This window comes from Pezoporus flaviventris, unplaced genomic scaffold, assembly GCF_033815535.1.
Source record: "Pezoporus flaviventris isolate CSIRO_AGI_PZ_B2104156 unplaced genomic scaffold, CSIRO_AGI_Pfla_v1 ptg000002l, whole genome shotgun sequence".
Lineage (NCBI taxonomy): Eukaryota > Metazoa > Chordata > Aves > Psittaciformes > Psittacidae > Pezoporus > Pezoporus flaviventris.
In genome coordinates, this window is record NW_026892550.1 from 19,882,147 (window position 1) to 19,900,812 (window position 18,666).

At 41.8% G+C, this 18,666-nt stretch overlaps 1 long non-coding RNA gene across 1 annotated transcript in view; it reads right to left on the reverse strand.

Moving 5' to 3' along the window:
• Positions 1-535: 535 nt before the first annotated feature.
• The window catches only part of LOC133275159 (uncharacterized), a 38,368-nt gene continuing 20,237 nt past the window's right edge, over positions 536-18,666 (reverse strand). Inside the window, exons 2-3 of the long non-coding RNA XR_009745419.1 lie at positions 1,104-1,220; positions 536-753 (exon numbers count right to left, since the gene is read on the reverse strand). This is a non-coding gene — a long non-coding RNA (uncharacterized LOC133275159). The remainder of the gene's footprint in view (positions 754-1,103; positions 1,221-18,666) is intronic.

An 18,666-nucleotide genomic window follows, 5' to 3' on the forward strand; every position in this document is an offset into this window, starting at 1 on the left:
ATGCCCGAAAAACTGCCTAAAGAAACTATACCAGCTTCTAGTGTTTTCTCATTCCCCATACTCTCATCCTCCTGGGATGACGCTCATAAGAAGAGAAAGTAAGAATGCTTAACCAGAAAGATTTTTGCAAGTTCATCTCTGTTACAGCTCAACATTATTTCCTCCCAGTACTTCAAGACTGAAGCAAATAGCTTATCCTAAGAATGCTTAACCAGAAAGATTTTTGCAAGTTCATCTCTGTTACAGCTCAACATTATTTCCTCCCAGTACTTCAAGACTGAAGCAAATAGCTTATCCTATTATGAAAGACATTTCTGTACTCATTCCTACATTAGTGCAGTCACTAAATCATTGGCAATTCATAAGTACAGTGATAACCAGCCTTCCCCTTGGTTCATGTGGAACAGAAGCATAATGAGTTCATGGTTCAGGTTTGTAACATTTATCTGTCATTATCACATTCATTTTTATGTTTAAAGAACTGTAATTTATGTAAAGTATATTCCAATTTATTTTTCTATTTTCTATTAATTAAAAAACACATAAAGGAAGCCTCAGGAAAAGACAACTGAAGCATTCAGATGCCCCGATCTTAACAGAAAATAGTTGATGAGCATTTGCATTTCTTTGCACTGCTCTGAGTGTTTTGGTAGCAAGCCACTGGTTTATCAGTCTATATAGCAACATGCACAAGATGAAAAGTGTCAATCTGTCAGTTTTTAATGGATAAATCTGGAACAGAGCCAGAAAGCCCTGAGGAAAGAAAAGGGGAGGGAATTTTTAAACAGCAAAGATATTTACAATGGAAAATTAATAGTATTAGTATAGGCTATTCCTTCACTTAGCAGTTTATAACATAAATGCCTTCAAAGCAGAATCTGCTAAGAATCTGCATATTCTGGAGTGTAAAGGTTTCCCCTCGTTATTGCCTATGATTTAAAAAGAGAAGCTTTGTGAAGCCACTTTATAACCACTCTCTTGCTACAGCATTATTGTTTGAGATTAAAAATACTGCTAGTTTCAACTCTGTAGCCAAAGTTCACATTAACTTATAATGTATTTATGAATGATCACTGCTCTGAGAAGAACTCAAACTGACTTACTATGCATCTGAAACTGCTTTGACTACTAATTTCTATGAATTCCTTATCAAGTGGTCCTGATTACTTCTCGATTCCGCTATCTGAAATCTGTAATGTAGTTTGTAGCCAGTCCAAAACCTGCATGAGATAAGTAAAGCATTTAAGGAAAAGATATATTATATTGCAATATTGAAAAGTGCTGGGATTATTCACAGGATAGTGCTAAAGCCACCATCCCACATATTAGTCTTTCTTGTTTGCTATATGTCACACAGCTACACCAAAATACTTACTTCTACATTTTAACAACCTATTTAAACAAGAAAAATTATGCACATCTGTTGCTTTCTATCAATAACTATGATAGTCTATTGATGTATGTTAATAGCTGATTGTCCTGCGTTTAGCAGTAGCAGTCAATTTTTTTCCTTCTTAGCTGCTGCAGCACTGTGTTTTGACTTTCAGCCTGGGAACAGAGCTGATAACACCGATGTTTACTATAACCAAGGACTTTGTGAATCCCATGCTCTACCAGGGAGGAGGAGAGGCTGGGAGAAAGCAGGGACAGGACACCTGACCCAAACTAGCCAAAGAGGTATTGCATACCACAGCACATCATGCCTAGGGAGGTAACTGAGAGTTACCCAGAAAGGCTAGGGAACTGCGTGGTTGGACTAGCTATCGGTGCTCGGTTCGGCAGGGTGGGGCGAGTTATCAGTCGGCAGGTGGTGAGCTGTTGTATTCCCTTCCCTTGTTATTTCCTTTATCATTATTATTAATGGTGGTAGCAGTAGTGATCTCTGTTATACCTTAGTTACTAAACTGTTCTTATCTCAACCCGTGGGAGTTGCATTCTTTTGATTCTCCTCCCCATCTCTCCGGGAGCAGGGAGAGGGCAAAAAAGGGCGGGGGGGGGTGGGGGTGGGGGGGGGTGGGGGAGAGAGCAACTGCATGATTTATGGCTGACTGGGTTTAAACCATGACACTGATGCATATAAAAGCAAATGATGGAGTAAAATGTTCTTGTTGGTTCATAATGGATGAGAAGGACTGTAGTACTGTAGTTCACTGAGATGCGAAATATATAGGGTTTTACTCCCAAACACTTCTAGGGCAACAATAAATGACTTATTCTAATTTGAACTAAAATGATTACATTTATTGAGTTTGCATGGCAAGGTTTTGGTAGCAGAGGGGCCTATAAGGCTTCTGTGACTCCTGTGAGAAGCTGCTAGAAGCTTCCCACATATCCTGTAGAGACAATGCCAACAGGCTCCAAGAGGGATCCACTGCTGTCCAAGGCCGAGCCCATAAGTAATGGTGGAAACTCTTCTGTAAGAAGGGCAGAAAATTACTGTCAGGAGCAATTGCAGCCAGAGAGAGGAGCTAGAATGTGTGAGAGGATCAGCTCTGCAGACACCTAAGTCAGTGGAGAGGAGGAGGCGGTCCTCCAGGTACCAGAGCAGAGATTCCCCTGCAGACCACGGTGCAGACGATGGTGAGGCAGGTAGTCCCCTTGAAGCCTGTGGAGGTCCATGGTGGAACAGATATCCACCTGCAGTCTGTTAAGGACCCCACACTGGTGGCAAGGGGATGTCCAAAGGAGGCTGTAAGCCCATGGGAAGTCTGGGCTGGAGCAGGCTTCTGGCAGGACTTGTGACCCTGTGGAAGAGATCCATGCTGGAGCAGTCTGTTCCTGAAGGGCTGCCCCGCATGGAAGGGACTCATACTGGAGCAGTTCATGAAGAACTGCAGCCCATGGGAAGGGGCCACACTGGAGGAGTTCATGGACAAATGCCTCCTGTGGGAGAGACCCTACACTGGAGCAGCAGAAGAGTGTGAGGAGTCCTCCCCTGAGAAGGAAGTGACAGCAGAGACAACATGAGATGAACTGACCACAGGAGAGGAACTGACCACAGGCACCATTCCCTGTCCTCCTGCAACACTGGGGGAATGAGGTAGTGTACTTGGAAGTAAAGTTAAGCCCAGGTAGAAGTGAGGGATGGTTTTAAGATTTGGTTTTATTTCTCATTATCCTACTCCAATTTTACTAGTAATAAAGTAAACTGATTTCCCCAAGTTGAACCTGTTTTCTCTATGTCTGTAAATGGTGAGGGATCTCTCCCTGTCCTTAACTCAACCCATGAGCTTTTCATTACATTTTCTCTGCCCTGTTCAGCTGAGGAGGGGAGTGATACAGCAGCTTCAGTGGGCACCTGGTGTCTAGCCAGGGTCAACCCACCACATTATGTCACCATAATTTGTTGTCAGATTTAAAATCAAAAGGCCTTGTTGCTATTAATTGCATATGCACAAACCTGTGGTGTTCTTTTTCATGTAGTTATAACTCAATTTGTCCTGCTAGTGAAAAATCTAAATATTTCAAACTGATCAAACTCCTGCCTACATGCATGAAACGGCCCAAATGAGACTTTAATTACATGCTATTAGCATTTGTCTTTTCTCTGTATCATATACTTTCTTAGTTTATGTTTCAAGCAAGTTCTATATGTAGTTGTACATGAAATAATGAAGTAGAATGATCCTCATTGGAAAGGGAAAGAAGTCCTCAATGTATGTCCTCAGTGAAGAGTTCTCATAATCACAACCTAATTTCAGAGAATTTATTCGTGGAGCTGAAGACAAAGATAAATAAAGGTTTTCTACCTTGTGATAAAAAAAAAATATATATTCCTTTCTAAAGGTGTTCATATGTCATTAAACTCCTCCCCTAGTGCTTTGACAGAACCCTGTGAATTTCAAATATAGATTCTAGGACTACAGAAGTTTAGGTGAGATACTTTTAATCAATTTTGTTAAAATTACAATAACTCTATCTACTATAAGAAGATGTAGGGTTGGATTCAACTCAGAATGGTTTATATAGCCCACAGTTCTAAGCAACGATCTGAAATCCTAAATTTGGCAGTGGTTTGGAAAAGGCAGAGACATCCACGTGTAGTAAATTACATTTCTTCCCTGTCTGCATAGCTAGAAAAGGAGATGAGGATAACTGAAATGGGATGTTTGATGTCTCAGTAACTTTAGAGATATTTTAATAATACAGTTCCTTTCATCCAAAGGAATAACTTCAAATCACTTCAAAGTACTTCATAACCAGAGCAAAATAAGAAGAGATTGAAGATTTGAGAATGCAACAGATTAGATAAAAAGAATAATTAAGTGAAGTTGTTGTTAGTGGTTTAACAAATCTTCATGAATAACAGCCATGGATTTCAAATATGACTAATGAATTTGAATGTCTCTATTCTGTATGGCTGACATTAAACATGTTAATTAATTTGAATTTTAGAGGGAGTATAATCAATGTTTTTCGAAAATTGCCCCTTTTTCTGACATTAGAAATGTAAACTGAAGTATTCAATCACTTTTGGAAAGAAAAGCATCAATTAACTGGACTTCTCACGTGTCACTTCCAGCTGCGTTTCACTAATTCAAGGACATGATCCTACCTCTATTTACCGTAATTTTATAGAGAATTATTTTAATTCTTCATCTGACAATATGGAAACTTTGTATATCTGTAAAAACTTGAATACCTATAAAAACTGTATATACGTGGATATTCACATAAATGAATACCACTCCTATGTATATTTATAATTAAAATATTTGTATTTTTATTAGCACATATTGAGATATGAATTACTTAGCTTAACAAAGAACAATGGTGTGCTGTATTTCTGAGCATCTGAATGTCCTGTGAGGAGTAGCTGAAGGAACTGGGGTTGTTTAGTATTGAGAAGAGAAGGCTCAGGGGGGACCTTACTGCTCTCTCCAATTACCTGAAAGAAGGTTGGAACAAGGAGGTGGCTGGTCTCTTCTCCCAAGTAACATCTGACAGAATGGGAGGAAATGGCCTCAAGTTGTGCTAGTGGAGGTTTAGACTGGAGATTAGGAAAAATTTCTTCACCAAAAGGGCTGTCCCTGGAGGTATTTAAAAGATGTGCAAATGTGGCACTTAGGGACATGGCTTAGTGGTAGACTTAGAAGTACTTGGTTAACAGCTGGATTTGATCTTGAAAGTGTTTTCCAACCTAAATGATTCTATGATTCTATAATATCTCATGTTTTCAAATGTAGCAGCATTTTTATTGTAGCATTCAACTATCAGAAAATAATGTTATTTTTACTACTGAAATACTAGAGATTGTTCTAAACCCCAAACAATTATTGTGTTTAATATGTGCAAATATCTGAAGTTGCATATTATGATTTGTGTTAAGAAAGGAACTGAAGGTAATTATATAAATTCAATCTTTTTTAGAATGTACATTCCCAAAGTGGTAGAGGATAAGTAGTTTAATCAAATTTTATCTATTTTTCTTCTCTTGAATACAGTACCAAGACTTCCAAATTTAGTTATATATAACCTGAATTTAAGCACTGTTTGCACCAGCCATTTGCAACAGAAGCAATGTTTGTCATGGCCCAAATAACACATGATCTCAGTGGTATAGTGTGCAAGAGTCTGAGCTGCTACTTTATCATTAGTACAGTTTCTATTTTACTTTCTTTTACAGTCGACTTTCTTTTTTTTTTTCCAACACCTATCAGAAATTTTCTGGGTTGGTCATAACGTGGGTCCTGCTTTGCATGTTTCTCTCCAAATGACTTGTGAACCTAAATAATTACATGGCATAACTACCAGTGCTGGAAGTTAACAGTACAATATGTCTAGCCTTTCCCCTGATGTACAGAGAAGGCTTGAGGTGTATTTAAAAGCACTGAGGTGGTATGTAACCCTAATGTTAACACTACCTGTTTCATTGTTACCTATGATATTATATAGACTAGCCCCAGTGGTTCATTATATTTCTAGAAGACTGCACTGGACAGTCTGTTAGGTGTTAAACAGATGGCCATAAAACTGAACCAAAAATCTGCTAATTGCTATGAGGTTTTCCTTATTAAAATTACAGTAAGTTTACAAAAAATGATACGGTAAATATGTTTTCACACTGTCTTGGACTATGGTAGAAATTTGTGGCATTTTGTTTTCTGGTTACCCACATTCCCTTGGCTTTTAATAAACTCCCTTATCAAAGCTGAAAGTATTTGCACCTCTTGTAGAATTCTTCAACACCAAATCTATCCCAGAGGTACTTCTGAATTAATTTTAATAGAGTTTGTTTGGTTTTTTTTTGTGCTGGAGAAATCATTCTACATTTCAGTACTCACCATCAAATGACAATGCTGGGTACAGACATTCTTAATATTCTCTCCAGGTATACCCCTGTGGCTACTACTGCTAAGACTCCTTGCTCTACAACTGTTCCTGCTGGGGAAAAGGTGTTGCTATAGCTGCAGGCTAATAGTAACTGCCACGGCTGATTTGATGCCATTTAGTCTATATCCGTGCAGACTCAAGAAAAAACCCTGTCTCTTTGTCTCCCTTTGTCTCCCCTTTGCATTTTTGAAGCTAATCACTTTTGTTTATCAATACTAAAATATTTACATATTTTTTTGCCTGCTGGAGTTGAAACATGGCAAACCACTGCTCAAATGCAGATGCTCGCAACTAAACATTATGTTAATGGTGACATTCGGATTTGTAAATCATATTTAAAGAAAAGCACAACAGTATATGGAATGTCAAACTATCTAATTAACCCCTAAAATATGAAAAAAATGACAATTGTGAATGCTTTGTTTAAAATGCAGTTTTTAAAACTATGAGAAAGTGAAAAGGTCATGCAAATGCACTTCACCTTCAACATGGTGAAATATTTCATCTTATTCATTCTGAAGTTTACAGTAATTTTACCACTGACTGATGAACCAGGATCAGATTCTTTAGTAATATGCCATGTCACAATCAACATGTCTAAGCTTTCCTTGCATGCCATATTGCGCTACCTATTTTCTTTTTCTCATGACCATCACCTTGTCCTGAAATTCAGAAATAGAATCATGCACTGTCTTTCTGTGTCAGGGCTATATAATAGCTAAATGCAAATTACTGGTATTTTCAATGTCTGACAGTTGCACAGGCTGCCCTTAAGCCCTTCCTTAACAATTTCAATTTCTGTGGACATAGCAATGCTTTCTGCACTTTCACCCTTCTCTTTCCCTCTGCTAAGAAAGCTCTTCTTACCTCAGGGTAACTACAGTGAAGTGTAAGTTAGTCATGAGGAAATGCTTCAGTTTATCAGAAAGCAAGATCACTAAGGTCAACTCTGTACCACCACCTGGGGTTGGTTCAGCTCAGAAAGTTCATTTCACCTTAAGTACTACAGGTTGGACAGAGCCTTGGGTGGCATGGTTTAGTGTGAGGTGTCCCTGCCCATGGCAGGGTGGTTGGAACTAGATGATCTTAAGGTCCTTTCCAACTCCAACTAGTCTATGATTCTGTAAGTTCATCAATTCTTAGTATTAAACTCCCCTTTGGAAGGCATCTCATTTTTCTCAATATGACCCCTGTGTTTTTGCCTGAGCAACTATGCCTGACAACTGCTTCACACATTTATCATAGTCTGCATAAAAAAAAAGTGCTTCTGACACCTATTTTGAATGTGATTATTTTTCTTAAATCCTGACTGTTTTCTTGCTTTTACTATGTTATTCTGACAATAAGCCAAATTATATCAAAGTTCTTTGCATTTTACATGCTTTACGTTTAAACTTTTCTTAGCTATTCTATTTTCCTTATAAGGAGATTCCTAATTTTAGCTTATCCATGTTTAGCTACATTTTATTGATGGCTTTAATCATTAAGTTGCTATGTGTGATATTGTATTTTTTTAGTCCAGCAGTATGAGTTACCTGCAAGATAATTCATATAATTTTTATCCTAATATTCTCATTTCATACAGGAAAACCACACAGAGGTACTGAAATTTTCACTGGCTGTGATGCAAAGCAACAGCTTTGCAACCAATGTGAACTTCAGAACTTTATACATTTCCGTTACGATAATCTAGTTTAGTTCTAGCCTAAAACACATGGAAATGGAAGGAGTCTGCTGATTTATATGCTTGCACACTTCTAGTACATTTAAGACATGTAAAAATAGTTCTGAAAAAAAAAAATATACTGATTCCATAGCTCTCTTTCTTTTTTTACTTCAGTTACATAGCTGTTGCTCTAAGACACCACCCTAGGACATTTTTCAGCTTTATATTCCTGTACAGTTTTTTTTTTAATTCTGTCTTGAATGACCATTGGAGAAGTCTAGCTATTTCAGGTAAGAGTTTCTCTAGGCCTGAATATGCCTTTCTAAACGGCTAATCAGCACATAAAGTAATTTACTGTGGACCAAGAAGTGCTACAGACATTTCCCTTTTTTTTAGCAAAGACAGATGATTAAAAAAAAAGAACAAAGCTCCTCTGAGACATGATTTCCTACCAGCTCTGTTTTCAGGATGGTGCCCTGTGTATACAAATGAGAGCAGAAGCATAATTTCATCTTTTGTAAAATGTGCCTGTGAAATTTTTAGATTCAGTTAATAAACATTCCCAGGCAACCAAATATACCCTGTTGATCACAGAAACTGTGTTTCTTAATAGTTGTCACATAGTATCACTCATTCTGATTTCTTTTACATTTCTTTCTGCTGCATACAGCATATACTCTGTAATATCTAGTTTAGAAATTTTCTGGGAGCTGGTCCTTGACAAATTTATCTTAACAGCTCAATTTCTATTTACTTTCTGTGTAATTTTAAAGTGAAAATGTAGCACTTTAAGCACACTTTTACAGCTGACCTCTGATTAAAAGCTAGTGGAATTTCTGGAGTAACTAGACTAATTAAAAAGTTTGACCCTCTTGAGTTGTTGGCACATTTATACCAAAGAAGCGTGTTACGGTGCCTTTGGTCCATTGGGTTAGATTTCAAATTCTAAAACAAGGGACAGATGCTTAGTCTTTCCAATTTTAACATTCTCCTCAAGCCTCAGAAGAAGCACTTTTAACTGTTAACTTGGGAAAACATTAGGAAACCTTTTGAAGCAGAGAAAATCCTCTTCCCTCTGTTCTTGCAAGGACTGCCTTTTGTTGAGAAAAAAAAGAACTTCAAATTTACCACATGGACTTAGAGGGGAAAGAAGAAAACCTTTTTTTTAAAAAGTAAAACCCAACAACTGCACTGTTTACTGGTTTTTATCCTCTGCTTCAGTAATTCACATGGTTGCTCATATACATGTTTTAATATTTCAGAAACATTTTCAAGGGCAACTATCTAATGTTAAGAGATTCTGCATTGCAGCCACTTTTCTGACAGGTTGGTTAGTTAGGTTAAGGGTCCTCTTATTTACATTTGCTCTTGAGCTCTAGTACCTCAGATATTCTGCTTCCATAGCTGGAGTTGCTAAATCTAATGCACATGACATTCCAGCAGCAATCTTTTAAATCAAATATTCATTTAACACACAAGAATCCCACTTGAAAATTATCTTTTGTATAATATGAGCACAATAATACATAATAACTACAAAATGCTACTCAACTATAAAAGCTAAATCAGAAAAGAGCTCAATCTAGTACAAAGAGCCATGCTTAACTTCCTTGTATTTCCCTTATTCACTTATTTTCTCATTTATTTAAAGAAACCATAATCTGCTTTTAAAGGAAAAGGGAGAGATTTAAATTGGAAGGGGTGGGAAACCAACTCTGAAAAGCTTAAGTAGTTTCTGTCCAGTACCACTAGCTGAATTTATTCCACAAAGATCAGTCATTGCTAAATGAAAAATGCTCCTGTCCTAAGATAATAATTTCTTAGTTATTTATTAAAGGTTAAATCTGCCACACTACAAAATCTACTGATAGAAAATGCAGGGTAACTGATCCATTATTAAAGAGTAGATCTAGAATAAGGGAGGCTGTTCCTCTCTCATTTCCCTCTATCATCATTCTGAGCAAATTATTTTCTTTTTTTCTTTGCAGACTGAGAAGGAGTTAGAAAAGTATTGTTAATCACTTTAAAAGAAGGAATAAGACAAAAGAATCTGGCTCATTCACCCTAGGAAAAGCTAGTATACATGTATAAGCAAAAGACACAGAATGATCTTGTTCATTCTGACTGTTCCTACAGGTGTACAAGCCCCCCTTCCTCCTCAATGCCTCTACAAATATGTTCATCATATACATGTCGTGAATAAACTCTAATATTACGAGCAGACTCACAGTACTGAGTTCAACAGTTTGACATGGCCTCTAAACTTCCAAAAGATATTTCCTCAGAGGATCATTTGAAAATGTTCACATCCAGTCTGTCATCAAAAGTTTTCTAAGACTAACCCTGTTCTTTTAAATAATTTCTTTTTTCACTTGCTGGATACACTGGAGAAAATTATGTTTTGTAAGATCAATACAAAGTACTATCTTCCTATTGGACATGATTCAACAAAAATTTCTTGATGTAGTACTTGAAAAGGAAGTTCCAGACAGCACATCATTAACACAAGCAATCACCCAGTCAAAGTCACTGTGAAGCTGACCTGTTATCTGCAAAGATGGAAAGAGCTTTTGGCACAGATGATGACCCTTTTCCAGCTCCTACTGTCTTTCAGGGAACCACACAGATTCTTTCTGTCACATTCAGAGGCCACTGTTTCACCAGATTGCTGTTAGAAAGACACAGTCTTTAAATCAACCCTGACTGCCTGTAAAGATCAACCTTGTGATTTGCTAGACTGCTCTGCTCTGAAGCAGTACACTTTTTCTAATTTTGATATGCAGCCTTTGTTTCATTATTTTTTCGCATCCATTTCCTAGATTCTTGAATATATTAAAAAAAGCCAAAGGCTTTACTCTGAAGGCAAAAAAAAAAAAAAGAAAGAATAGTTGAAAAGTTTTAGAACTATAGAAGCATGTGGGTTCTCTTTTCCTACCTCTTAAGAACAAGCCATTATCAAACAAAAAAATTTATGTATTTTTTCAATCTTGGGAAGAAAAAAAAAAAAGCATAGTTCACTTGTTCCTGCACCTCACAAGTAGCATTTCTGACCTCTTAGTAGGCTCTTTACAATCAAAATATATCTCACATAAGTGTTTGCATTCTCTTCGCAATTATGGTTACAGTATGATTGGCATGCAACATTTTTTCCTATGAGTTAGCGTTGAGTTCAAGGTTTCACAGCTTCTTGGGTGAGAAAGGCTGAACCATGGCCTATAGCTGACTTTTGTCAGTTTACACACCTTTAAGCAATACAATCCATCTAACATGAATCTTTAAGGAGAACTGAGAGTATCAGCAGTTACTGCTGCCCTCTAAATTGAGTAAGTCTCCTACAAAATGGGAAAGCTCAAATGATAGTCTGAGTGTCGTGGTTTAAACCCAGTCAGGTAACTTGTTCACTCACTCCCAGTGAGTGGTGCCGAGCTGACAACAATCAAGGTCCAAGTCCGTCTCCCCCCCCCCCCTGCACCGGGGCTCTCCCCTTCCCCGCTCCCGGAGGAACGGGGAGGAGGATCGAGAGAGTGCAACTCCTACGGGTTGAGACAAGAACAGTCCAGCAACAAATCACCACCGCTACTATCAGCTAAAACAATGATAAGGGAAAATAACAAGGGAAGAGAATACGATACCACCGGCCAAGAAAACGAGTTCCACCCGGAAGCTCCTGTCCTTCCGGGTAACTCCCAGTTACCCCCCACCCCGGGCATGACGTGCTGTGGTATGGAATACCTCCCCGGCTAGCCCGGGTCAGGCGCCCCGTCTCTGCCTCCTCACAGCTTCCCCTCTTCCCTGGCAGAGCATGAGCCTCACAGAGTCCTTGGTCAGGGTAAACATCACTTAGCAACAACCGAAAACATCGGCTTCACCAACGCTGCTCTCAAACTAGAAGTCAAAACACAGCACTGCACCAGTTAACACAAAGGAAAAAACATGACTGCTACTGCTGAACCCAGGACATTATCCACCCCTTATTCCATACCATTCACGTCGTGCTCAGATCCCACATTTTCAATACACCATCGCTCTCCCACATATATACATCCATATACATACAGACCAAGAGGAAAAAAAAAAAAATCATTTTCTTAGTGCATGGACCAATCCCTATAATGCTGCCGAGTCCATTCGGTCCATGATGTTCCAAGTTCATTCTCTGTTGGGATGATGGCTGGAGGGAAGTCAGGGCCAGTCGCTGGTGACCTGGAGACATCTATTTGATGGGCTATAAAAGCATTACACAGCAGGCAACAGTATACAATTGAGTTCACTGGCTGTTTTCCCCTAAAATCAAATCCCCTTGAGGTATACATCGGACTTCCCCATCTTCCCGCATTACCCACCAAGTATATCCAGGTCCCTGAGCAAAAGCAATCCCACGAGTGGGTTTGCCTTTACCTGAAGCAGGAATAACCCAGACTGTCTTCCCCAGCAAATTCTTCATATGCACCACAGGAACTTTGTCCCCCTCTACAATATGTAAAAGTTCTGACTGGGCTGGGCCAGCCCTGTTGGCAGATCCTCTGGTGTTGACCAACCAGGTGGCCTTTGGTAAATGTGTATCCCAATGCTTGAAAGTTCCCCCACCCATCGCTCTCAGTGTAGTTTTTAACAGCCCATTGTACCGTTCGATTTTCCCAGAGGCTGGTGCATGGTAGGGGATGTGATATACCCACTCAATGCCATGCTCTTTGGCCCAAATATCTATAAGGTTATTCCGGAAATGAGTCCCATTGTCTGATTCAATTCTCTCTGGGGTGCCGTGTCGCCACAAAATCTGTTTCTCGAGGCCCAGGATAGTGTTCCGGGCAGTGGCATGGGGCACAGCGTATGTTTCCAGCCACCCGGTGGTTGCTTCCACCATGGTAAGCACATGGCGCTTGCCTTGGCGAGTTGGTGGCAGTGTGATATAGTCAATCTGCCAGGCCTCCCCATATTTATACTTCAACCATCGTCCTCCATACCAAAGAGGCTTTAACCGCTTGGCTTGTTTAATTGCAGCACATGTTTCACACTCATGAATAACCTGGGCAATAGTGTCCATTGTTAAGTCCACCCCTCGGTCACGGGCCCATCTATATGTTGCATCTCTGCCCTGATGGCCTGAAGTGTCATGAGCCCACCGGGCCAGAAATAATTCACCTTTATGTTGCCAATCTAAGTCCATCTGAGCCACTTCAATCTTAGCCGCTTTATCCACTTGTTGGTTGTTCTGGTGTTCCTCAGTGGCCCGACTCTTGGGTACATGGGCATCTACATGACGTACCTTCACCACCAGGTTCTGCACCCGGGCAGTAATATCTTTCCACAGTGCAGCAGCCCAGATGGGTTTACCTCTGCGTTGCCAGTTGTTCTGCTTCCATTGCTTCAACCACCCCCACAGGGCATTTGCCACCATCCATGAGTCAGTATAGAGATAAAGTACTGGCCACTTTTCTCGTTCAGCAATGTCCAGGGCCAGCTGGATGGCTTTCACCTCGGCAAATTGACTCGATTCACCCTCTCCTTCAGCAGTTTCTGCAACTTGTCGTCCAGGACTCCATACAGCTGCCTTCCATCTCCGATGCTTTCCCACAATACGGCAAGAGCCATCAGTAAACAAGGCATACTGCTTTTCACTTTCTGACAGTTTATTATATGGTGGGGCCTCTTCAGCACGCACCACCTCCTCCTCTGGTGACATTCCGAAATCTTTGCCCTCTGGCCAGTCCATGATGACTTCTAGAATGCCTGGACGACTGGGATTTCCTATTCGAGTTCGTTGTGTAATTAGTGCAGCCCATTTACTCCATGTAGCATCAGTTGCATGATGTGTAGAGGAGACCCTGCCTTTGAACATCCAGCCCAGCACGGGCAGCCGGGGTGCCAGGAGGAGCTGTGCTTCAGTGCCAATCATTTCCGAAGCAGCTCGAACCCCTACATAGGCTGCCAGTATCTCTTTCTCAGTTGGGGTATAGCTGGCCTCAGATCCTTTGTATCCCCGACTCCAAAAGCCGAGGGGTCGACCTCGAGTCTCCCCTGGAGCTTTCTGCCAGAGGCTCCAGGTAGGACCGTTCTCCCCAGCTGCAGTGTACAGCACATTTTTTACATCTGGCCCAGTCCGGACTGGTCCAAGGGCTACTGCATGAACTATCTCGCGTTTAATTTGCTCAAAGGCTTGTTGCTGCTCAGGGCCCCATTTAAAATCATTCTTCTTCCGGGTCACATGATAGAGAGGGCTTACAATCGAACTGTAATTTGGGATGTGCATTCTCCAGAACCCCACTGCACCCAAGAAAGCTTGCGTTTCTTTCTTATTAGTTGGTGGAGACATTGCTGTTATCTTGTTGATCACATCTGTGGGGATCTGTCTACGTCCATCTTGCCATTTTATTCCTAAAAACTGAATCTCCTGTGCAGGTCCCTTGACCTTACTCCGTTTTATGGCAAAACCGGCTTTCAGCAGGATTTGGATTATTTTCCTCCCTTTCTCAAAGACTTCTTCCGCTGTATCGCCCCACACAATAATGTCATCAATGTATTGCAGGTGTTCTGGAGCTTGCCCCTGTTCCAGTGCAGTCTGGATCAGTCCATGGCAAATGGTAGGGCTGTGTTTCCACCCCTGGGGCAGTCGGTTCCAAGTGAACTGGACACCCCTCCAAGTAAAAGCAAACTGTGGCCTGCACTCTGCTGCCAAAGGAATGGAGAAAAATGCATTGGCAATATCAATCGTGGCATACCACTTGGCTGCCTTTGACTCTAGTTCATACTGAAGTTCTAGCATGTCCGGTACGGCAGCACTCAATGGTGGTGTGACTTCATTCAGGCCACGATAGTCTACTGTTAGTCTCCATTCTCCATTAGACTTTCGCACTGGCCATATGGGGCTATTGAAGGGTGAGCGGGTCCTGCTGATCACCCCCTGACTCTCCAGTCTACGGATCAGCTGATGGATGGGAATCAGGGAGTCTCGGTTGGTGCGATATTGCCGCCGGTGCACTGTTGTGGTCGCAATTGGCACTTGTTGTTCTTCAACTTTCAGCAACCCCACAGCAGAGGGATCTTCTGAGAGACCAGGCAAGGTGGACAGCTGCTCAATTTCCTCAGTCTCCAAAGCAGCAATACCAAAAGCCCACCGGTACCCTTTTGGGTCTTTGAAGTACCCTCTCTTGAGGTAGTCTATGCCGAGGATGCATGGAGCCTCTGGACCAGTCACAATAGGGTGCTTTTGCCACTCCCTCCCAGTCAGGCTGATTTCAGCCTCCAGCACAGTCAACTCTTGGGATCCTCCTGTTACTCCAGAAATATAGATGGGTTCCACCCCTTGACAGCTTGATGGCATCAGGGTACACTGTGCACCGGTATCTACTAGAGCCTTATACTTCTGTGGGACTGATGTGCCAGGCCATCTGATCCACACAGTCCAGTAAATCCGATTGTCCCCTACCTCCACCTGGCTGGAGGCAGGGCCCCTCTAATGGTCGTCACAGCATTGGACACTTAAGTCGTGTTGAAAGGGATTATTCTTCGTTATCACAGGAGCTGGAGTAAAATCAGCTCTTCCACTCCATCTGGGAAACTGCTCACCAGAGACTGAAGCCGTAGCTCTCATGGGACGATCAGTCTTGGCCCTTGCTCCCCTCTTCAGTTCACTCACCGTTCCTCCAAAGCTGAAGTAGGTTTTCCATCCCACTTTGTCATGTCTTCTCCGTGATCCAGCAGGTAAAACCATAGGGTACCCCGTGGCGTATACCTTCTGTATCTCCTCTCTTGAATAATAGGACGTCTTTTGTTAATAGCTGAGACGTGTGTTGGTACACGTGAGGAGCTGGATAAATCAGATACATCGTCCCTCAATTTGTCGAGGTCCTGGGACAGTTTTTTCACAGCTGAGATGATGGAAGGAGTGAGATTGTCTTCGAACTCTCGGAGTTTATGAACCATTTCATCCACTGTTAGTGGTACTATGTCATTCCAGGTCACTGTTGCCAATGAATGGGCATATGATGACGGTGCATTCCGTGTAAGTTTTCGCCACATGGGTCGTGTACATTCAACTTCATCTGGATCTATAGGTGTATCCCCGTTATTCGGCTTGATGTGATAGATCATCTCTACGATGGCCGATTCCCTCAGAGACTGGATGCCTTTGTCTATAGTAGTCCACTTGGCCGAACGACTCGTAACATCGTCCTTGTACGGAAACCTTTCTTTCACAGCTGCCAAGAGCCTCCTCCAAAGGCTGAGGGACTTTTTCTCTCTTGCAATTGCTTTGTCAATTCCCCCTTCTCTAGCAAGTGATCCCAGCTGCTTGGCTTCTGTACCTTCTAGTTCGTGACCATCGGCCCCATTGTCCCAGCATCGGAGTAACCAGGTGATGATGTGCTCCCCTGGTTGACGGGTAAAATCTTTTCGCATATTCCGCAGCTCGGTTGAGGTTCGAGGTCGAGAAGTTACCTCTTCTTCTTCTTCTTCGTCATGTGATGATGACTCCTGATCAGATTCTGGACCGGGTGGTGAATTCATTGGTTCTTCATCTCGCTTCACCCTTTTTGCCTCCTTTTTGCTTGTTCTCTTGCGTACAGGGGCAACCGATATTGGTACGAATTGGTCCTCTGGTTTGGCTGCAGTGATTATCACTGTGGTTTGAGTAGCGACTGTACTTGTTGCTGGGGGTGGTGTAGCTACCGTGCTTGGAGCTGGGGTAACCGCGCTGTCTGTTGCAGTTGAAGTTTGAGCAGCTGCTGTACTTGCCACTGGGGTAGCTGCGCAGTTCATTGCAGCCAAAGTTTGAGTAGCGACTGTCGCTTTGCCCTCAAATCCGCCGATATTCTTTTCCTTTTGAAGGTGCTGGATAGTGTTGAACAAGGCCCTGTAAGCATAGGCCAAGCCCCAGCACGTTGCCGTGATTTGTCCATCTCTGGTATGGCCAGAATGACCACACACCTCATTTAAGTGTTTTACTAATTCTTCTGGATTTTGCAGTTGTTCGGTAGTGAAATTCCAAAATACTGGAGGGGCCCACTGACCTAGATACTTGCCCATACTATCCCACACACCCTGCCACTCATGGCTGTCCAGCCTCTGGGAAAATCTCTCGGTCCTCCTACATCGTCTTTTGACCCCAGACAAGACCCAAACCTGAATCTGCTTAACTCTTGAAATCAGTAGTGGGCAAAACACACTCTGTATGCGTGTTAGCATGGTGATTCCCATCACCATCAGTAAACAAGTCTCAACAGCATTAAAAGGCCATTTAAAAAATTCAAAACTCTCAAATGTAAATGGTCTGGGGGGACGACTAGGAGGGTAAAAGGATGTCTCCTTCACAGGTTGAGCACCTGAGAAGGAGAAAAAAGATGTGTAATTGCTAAGCACCTCCATCATATACCTCCCAAAGTATAAAGGTGGTGACCACACTGGGAACATAAACCAGATCAGTTTCATGATCAATGATTCTATTGTATTACAAGTCATTACCATAAAGTACAATGGGATAAAAACCTTAGCCCAAGCCCCACACTTGAAAAACACTAATACAGCCAATACCGGATGGACGTAAGATATGATATACTGAAACTGTGAGATCAAGAGGAAAAACCTTGAGAGCCAATAAATCAGCATTGTGACGAGTGACTATCAATCCAGTCAGATCTGTTCTTATCTCAACCCCTCGTGCCCCACGTTGGGCGCCAAAAAGAACTGTCATGGTTTAAACCCAGTCAGGTAACTTGTTCACTCACTCCCAGTGAGTGGTGCCGAGCTGACAACAATCAAGGTCCAAGTCCGTCTCCCCCCCCCCCCTGCACCGGGGCTCTCCCCTTCCCCGCTCCCGGAGGAACGGGGAGGAGGATCGAGAGATTGCAACTCCTACGGGTTGAGACAAGAACAGTCCAGCAACAAATCACCACCGCTACTATCAGCTAAAACAATGATAAGGGAAAATAACAAGGGAAGAGAATACGATACCACCGGCCAAGAAAACGAGTTCCACCCGGAAGCTCCTGTCCTTCCGGGTAACTCCCAGTTACCCCCCACCCCGGGCATGACGTGCTGTGGTATGGAATACCTCCCCGGCTAGCCCGGGTCAGGCGCCCCGTCTCTGCCTCCTCACAGCTTCCCCTCTTCCCTGGCAGAGCATGAGCCTCACAGAGTCCTTGGTCAGGGTAAACATCACTTAGCAACAACCGAAAACATCGGCTTCACCAACGCTGCTCTCAAACTAGAAGTCAAAACACAGCACTGCACCAGTTAACACAAAGGAAAAAACATGACTGCTACTGCTGAACCCAGGACACTGAGACTACATGAATTTATGTCTCTCTCCAATTTAACTGATGTCAACATCTGCCTTGTATCCTGTCTCAAAGTTATCTTTCTTGTTTTCTGATACATGGAACTATAACAGACTGAATATCAGGGTATTTTCTTTTTCCCCATGCGCAGTTATATTTCATATTTCTATAAAATAGTACAGATAAGTGTATACAAGTAAACAAATAGGTTTAAGCTGTACGAAATGGCTTTCCTGGGTAAAAGGAAAAAAAAACAAACCCAAAACAAACTAAAAAACAACCTAAAAAAACAAGCAGATTGGTAAATTCTACAAGAAAAAAAAAGCAAGGCAGAACTGAACAGCAGCAGAAAAAGTCTAAACCACATAATCAAAGAGGTCCAGAATAATAAAG